Below are 7,476 nucleotides of genomic sequence, written 5' to 3'. Positions count from 1 at the left end.
CAACGAGTTGAAATGGTGTATATATTCGCGAGGCTTGTAGGCACACACCGCTGCAGTTATGAGACTATATCTTTCAAAAAATAATGATTTAATGCTTATTATATATATATATATATATATATATATATATATATATATATATATATATATATATATATATATATATATATATATATATAATTATATATATATATATATATATATATATATATATATATATATATATATATATATATATATATATATATATATGTATATATATATATATATATATAAACGAACAGGTAATTTAGAAAAAAGTTTTCAATAGAGGATAACAACAAAAATCCATTTCTCTCAAATTTAATCCAGAGCACTTTCGCCTAATCGGCTCTTCTGTATCGCATAGCCCCCTAACTCCGTCACTTTCGGGAAACTCCTCGCCGTTTGAAATCAAGTACGATTATGACGTCATTTTTTACATGTCAAAAATCTTTTAAATTAGTCAAATGTCAACAATTTGCAACGATTATTTAAGAATGTGTCAAAAAATAACAGAATTAATCCTTGTTCATTTTATGCACGTGAAATCAGCTAAAACTTTTTCACGGGTGCACTAAAATATCGATATTTCTGACATGCGGGCCCATTCAGTCATTTACGGTGGTCAGCCATTTTTAGAGAGATCAAGATGAAACATTTCACATGTAATACTAGTACATTTTTGATTAAGGTAATTAATGCATTTTTTTCAGTCCGCAATAGCCTTTCTGCACTACTCTTGATGATAACGTCAAATCGCTCATGCCGATACTTTTGCCTTATACAGGGTATAGATATATCCGCTACATTTCTAAAAACGTAATAAATAAATAATATAATAAGTAATAGCGAGCGCAGCTCGCCGGCGCGAAGCGCCGGCGCGAAGCGAGCTCTACCGGCAAGGCGTGTATGAATAGAAAATTCGGACTAGTTGCACATTCATTCAACGGATTTTTTTGGCGTCAGTAAATCGGACCAGTAATGCCTTGTTTTAATCGTCCCAGTAATTCCCTGTAAATATGGTTTCCCATTTCACACTCTCACGAGAACAAGATAAAAGACTATGTACATCATGCATAGTAAATAAAATCATTACATAAGACTAACAGAGTTGTCGTTCCTTCGAGTGACGTCACAATGGATTTCTTGCACATTGATCCCACAGAATTTTTCGGAGTCAGTAAATTTCGACCCACAATGCAATTTATCAATGTCGGACGATCTCACTAGACTTGATTCCTTCTCGCGAGAATCAAAGTAAAACTTTTGAGAAACAGATAAATTGTGTAATTTCAAGAAAATCATGCTTTTTAAGTAAACAAAACAGTATATTTCACTTAGTTTTTTTTCAGGGTTTTTTCAAAGAGACAGACGACACTTGACCGACGTGAACTTTGACGTCACAATAAGGGGAAATTACTCTAAATAGTTATTGTAAATCTGATGAAATATACATGTAAATACCAAAAACTTCTCAAAATCTTGCAAAGCAAACGAATGGGGACATCTTTTTTTTTTTAATAGGAAACAGTTGTAACTTGCTCTCATTTGGATGAATGCTCACATTTATTTTATTCACTATATATTTACAGTAATTTCCAGGAACGTTTTTTAAAAGGGGGCGCGGCAGCATCATTCAAAAAATATTTACAAGCAAAATGAAAAAAATGCATTTAGCTCTTTAACTGCTCAATGGTATCTTTATTTTCATATTTATTACATCCTCCGGGGAGGGGGGGGGGTTCCAAAACCGTTTTTCTCATATGATCAGCAAATTTTTTTTATACGTAAATTATATATTTTTTTAAACGGGGGGGGGGGGGGAGCTCTATGATAAGTCAATTTTTGATATGTAAGTTTAAGAAAATGTCTGCTGCAAGAAAAGAGGAAATAAACTGCAATAAACATTATGTTAAAATCTTTATTATTCAACAACATTGTATCTGAGATAAATTCTATTTAAATAAATAAACAATCTTATAAATTATGAATAATGAAAATTTAATAGAAAAAATAGGCATGTTTATATTTTTTTTGCATTCAAATTCATTTACGTTACGTTGATACTTTTATTTTTATTGATTTATCATAATTCATTATTTGATCACATGCTGCGCTCGCCCCAACGGTCGCACCGTAAAACATATTATATTAATTAATGATATTTACATTCTACTGTGTTTTTCCATTAAATTCTGTGATCTTCAAATGCCTCTAAATGCAACAAGTAGTCAAAGGTCAAATTGACGAGTTTTATTATGACGTCACAAACGTTGAACGCTGTAAACTGCAACGTCACAAGCGAAAATCAAAGATCACGCTTGTGGCTGTTTCTGTGGCTCTTCCATTAATATTAACTTACTCTTAGGATAAGATAGGAATTTTAAGGTATGAATCACATTTTCAGACAAGGCAAGAAGTTAAAAAATGTAAATATATTTTCATAACGTGCTAACGCGCGTTACTCAATTTGTATGCACACACCGCTGCAGTTATGAGAGTGTATACCTCAAAAAATCATGATTCAATGCTATAATATAAAATATCTGAAATATGTAAGGACATAAATCAAACGGCATCCATACATTCTGAAAAGGCCATTGTGGTTGTTGTTACAAACTTTAAGGACCCATTTTTTATTCTGGCGATCATTTCATTTCATTGAAATTAAATACAATTTAAATTGTCTGCACCATTTTTACTTATTATAGCGAGCGCAGCTCGCCGGCGCACAGCGCCGGCGCGAAGCGAGCTCTACCGGCAAGGCGTGTGTGAATAGAAAATTCGGACTATTTGCACATTCATTCAACGGATTGTTTTGGCGTCAGTAAATCGGACCAGTAATGCCTTGTTTTAATCGGCCCAGTAGTTCCCTGTAATTATGGTTTCCCATTTCACACTCTCACGAGAACAAGATAAAAGACTATGTACATGTCACACCTCACAGCCTTATTAGCATAATCGGAACCTTTCTGGTTTTTATATTCACGAAAGAATGAAAAAACCCGAGAAAGTCAAAACTTCGTATATCTCGGGATTTTAACGAGACCAGTCTTATACTCGTGAAAATCGAGAGAGGAGTTTAAATGGAAAAAGTAAGTAAAAGTTTTTGTTTCTTATATTGGCAAGCTTTTAAATTATATAAAGTTGTAGAACAATTGTTTATTAATGTGAAGTCGAAGTTTGGGGTGATTAGCCTTATCTCGTTAAATTTTGTTCAGCATGAAACAGTCTGAACAGCAATCCTCGATTTTGTCAACAATCTAAAACGTGCTAAGGAGTAGTCATTCGTCGGTAAGAACATACTTACTTACATTGTTAAACTACTCAAAAACTCTTTTAAAAGCCTACAATGCTTTAAGTCTAGTACACGTGTTACAAAAATGTCGATAATTAATGGTCGTTATGAAATGTGACTTGAAAGACATGTTTTAGTATGAAATGTGTATGCAGGTGTATTATAGTCAGTTTTTACACATATTGTTACGCAGCATACGTTAAAAAAATATTGTATGTTTTTCCTAGAATATTGAGTTTTTGTCAATCATGCTTTCAGTCATTTCCATACAGAATTTCCTCGACACGTACAATGTACACTGTACATGTGGTTTTGATATCTGTATCTCATTCAAACTGTTGACTTTATGTCTTATTTATCTATTAACGATGAGAGTGTTTATGAATCAAGGGTCTGCATTTGTTATGTTAATATAACATTATACAATTGAGAGTATGAGAGAGAGAGAGATAGACTCAGAGAGAGAGAGAGAGAGAGAGTAATTACAGTGTGCATGTAATTGTTATTGATTGCCTTGCTTCCATGAACCATATATATATTTCAATAATGCCACGTTGCACTAGAAATATTGCTGACAAAGATGTTGAGAGAGATCATGGAGAGAGATCATGGAGAGAGAGAGAGAGGGAGAGAGAGAGAGAGAGAGAGAGAGAGAGAGAGAGAGAGAGAGAGAGAGAGAGAGAGTATGAAAAGCCATAACAAATTTTATAGTTATATGTCATTTCCCACTTAATGAGTTGTTATAGCTGTTATCATGGTAATGTTTTGACCATGTCTCAGATACTGCATTTGCCCGTAAAAAAGTGTAATCTAAGGACACACCCTTTTGTTTTGATAATGACAGCATTTAGCTTTGTAATGATAGCTAGTGTATATTTTTTTCTTCTTATCTACAGATTTACCTGCGGCTTCCAGATGATCTGAAGATCAGGAATATAGAAAATATTGTCAATTTGATATTGCTAATGACACAGTCAAGTCTGCTGAAGCCCAGAAGGTACTTCTTTGTCATGTAATAAACTTACAACTTGTCTACCATATGTAGATATATTTGGTTTAAGCTGATTGAAAGTCAAGCAATGTCATCTAAATAGCTACAATGTCTTGTGTAAAAGGGAAAGGTTTATATGGGTATCTTGTTGCAAATCTGCTTGATTATCTGTATTTTAAGGGGTGGGAACCTCTGAAAGGAATACCAGGAGTTTGAAAATATTATAAACTTTAAGAGATGTGTTTTACACTCTCTGAGAAAATGGGATTTGCAGAAATCCCATGAATTTCTTATGCTGGAAATATGTTTTTCCGATTAGTTTTTGTTATTGATGCAATCATATTTTGGTGTACATAGAATGTTGATACATGTAGTTGAAACTAATACAGACAATCATATGTTACATACGTGTTACGTAAGTGTTTATGACTTTGATCTTTGTTCAATACATTTAATATCTTTCTGTCCACTGGATATCTAATTGAAATATCTTTGAAGTTACACCATTGAAGTTACACATTCATTACATTTATCATGTGTGTGCAGAATTGATTGAGCCAGGTTTCATGATGTTGTCATATAAGTGATAAATTGTACTGCTTTAAAAAGTATATATCTCATGTGACTTACTGGTATATTACTAATATTAGTACATATTTCATTTGTAAAATCATTTGACAAATTTAAAGTTTTTTGTAGTACTGAAATGTTTTTATGGCTTTTAAAATTACTGAAAGTACATGCACATGATGCAACTATCTTTTGACGCTGTATATATAACAAAAAAGAAACTGTCAGCTGGGATTAAAATTAGTGGCAAAATGATGTAATACATGTATGTACAATATTAGAAAAGATTACATTGTTAGTAATTGCACATTCTTGAAATAACTTCATTGAATATATACATGCAAGTATTTGATGAGTGCACAATGTTTGCAAAAATTACATGTAATTCTCTTAACACTTTATGTTTATTCTATTTTAGTTTCCAGACCATGGCATTAATGAATACCGGTATTTCTTGAATGGAATGCATGAGGATTAAAATGGAACCTTATTCTGCCTTTTTACCAACTCACACCATCTTTTCAAGATTTATGGAGCCAACCACAGAAGAATTTGTTCTATACACATCATTCATAACATTCTTATTTATGTTGCATAACTTTAAATGTTACTGGATGAATTGTGTTCACATAATGAATACCAGCAAACTTTTTATCGAGTGCACTTATTTTGTATTTTTCCTACCCATCCATCTAACATGTTTTTATATAACATTCATATACATGTAACATTTTTGGAAACAGCTATTTTTTTTAAATTGGAATTTAGCCTTACTATTTTATACAAGTTTTTTTTTAATACATGTATACTCTTTTGTATACAAACAGAACAAAAATACTTAGTTACAATGGGATATGGACATAATATATATAAAAGTGTCTGATAAATGTATAGGTCTTGTTCATGAACAGAAGAAATTGACAGAAAAATATTCAGTTTTAGCCATGAAATACAAATATTAATATTTTTTAAGAATATTATTTAATCTAAATAAGATATAAAAGTTTTTTCCCCTTTATTCCAATGTTTGGAAACAAATCCAATATATAATTAAAATTGCTGTACAGTATATCCTATTGATTCCTATAATATATCACTTTAGTTTCTTGAACAGCATGTTTATTACTTTTTTTTCTTAAAATGATGTATACAAGGTCATTAATTTATTTTCAATATATTCAACTAGATACAAATAGGCCTTCTGCAACTTTTTCATTGTTTAAATGGTATCGAGTTTTAATTACCTTTCATATGAAAAATGACATCAAAATCTTTAATTGCTGTACATTATATCCTATCCATTCAATGTATCACTTTATTTATGTTGAACTTCGTGTCTATTAGTATTATGATTTTTTTTAGAATGATATATGCAATTTCATTAATTTATTTTTCATTTTAAGAAAATTCATTTTAAAAAAGATCTCTTACAACCTGTGTAATTTTTTTTTTCAGTTTACATAACACAGTGTATTAATTGAATGTAGCTGTGTAGATTTATACATGTACCTACAAGCAATATACATTTAATATTCACCAGGTACATGTACCAGCCTACTATATTTGATAATTAAATGTACTTCTTTCATGCCTTTTACTCATTGTTATATGTATTATTTATAATTAAAATACTTTGAAAACTTTTCTCAATTTATTTATTTTAATAAGATTAAGAAACGGACTATAGTCAATGCACGTTTTCAAGAGTTGTCTCTCTTGGGGACAATAATGAATGCTCCCCAAGGTTCATGACCCTGAATATTGAGTAGGCTGTGAGGTGTGATGTATGCATTGTAAATAACACAACGCCGATTTCCATTACTTTTAAGACTAACGGAGTTATCGTCCTTTCGAGTGACGTCACAATTGATTTCTTGCACATTGATCCGACAGATCGGAGTCAGTAAATTTCGACCCACAATGCAATTCCTCAATGTCGGCCGATCTCACTAGACTAGTTTTTTCAAAGAGACAGACTACACTTGACCGACGTGAACTTTGACATCACAATAAGGGGAAATTACTCTATAGGCCTAAGTAGTTATTGTAAATCTGCTGAAATATAAATACCAAAATCTTCTCAAAATCTTGCAGGGCAAACGATTCGGGACATTTTTTCAGAGAGAGGAAACAACTGTAACTCGCTCTTATTTGGATGAATGCTCACATTTATTTTATTCACTATATTTACGGTAATTTCCAGGAACGTTTTTTAAATGGGGTGTGGCAACATCATTCAAAAAATCTTCATAAGCAAAAAGAAAAATAAAATTCTCAAAATCAGGAAAATTCTAATCGGGGTGAGGAATGGGGAGTGCGTGGTATGCCTTTAGCTCTTTAGCTGCTCAAAGGTGTCTTTATTTTCACTACTATTTACGGTATTACATGCTCCCGGGGGATCCATTTTCCTAATGTGATCAACAATTTTTTTTTATACCTAGGCTAAATTTGATTTGTTTTAAACGGGGGGGGGGGGGGCTATGATAAGTCAATTTTTATTTGTAAGTTTAAGAAAAATGTCTGCTGCAAGACAAGAGGAAATAAACTGCAATGTACATTATGTTAAAATCTTTATTATTCAACAACATTTTATCTG

General features: G+C 31.8%; 1 long non-coding RNA gene across 2 annotated transcripts; it reads left to right on the top strand.

Moving 5' to 3' along the window:
* Positions 1–2,955: 2,955 nt before the first annotated feature.
* LOC105324577 (uncharacterized) lies at positions 2,956–6,524 on the top strand. 2 transcript variants are annotated; one of them, XR_010712024.1, is made up of 4 exons: positions 2,956–3,116; positions 3,243–3,315; positions 4,216–4,316; positions 5,299–6,524. It is a non-coding gene; the product is annotated as an uncharacterized lncRNA (long non-coding RNA). The 2 variants fall into 2 exon arrangements; XR_010712023.1 differs by lacking the exon at positions 2,956–3,116 and having other exon boundaries at positions 3,133–3,315.
* Positions 6,525–7,476: the final 952 nt, after the last annotated feature.

The sequence above is a fragment of the Magallana gigas genome, chromosome 3 (genome assembly GCF_963853765.1).
Source record: "Magallana gigas chromosome 3, xbMagGiga1.1, whole genome shotgun sequence".
NCBI lineage: Eukaryota > Metazoa > Mollusca > Bivalvia > Ostreida > Ostreidae > Magallana > Magallana gigas.
Note: the sequence above shows the minus strand (reverse complement) of the source record. Positions and strands in the feature narration are given on the sequence as shown.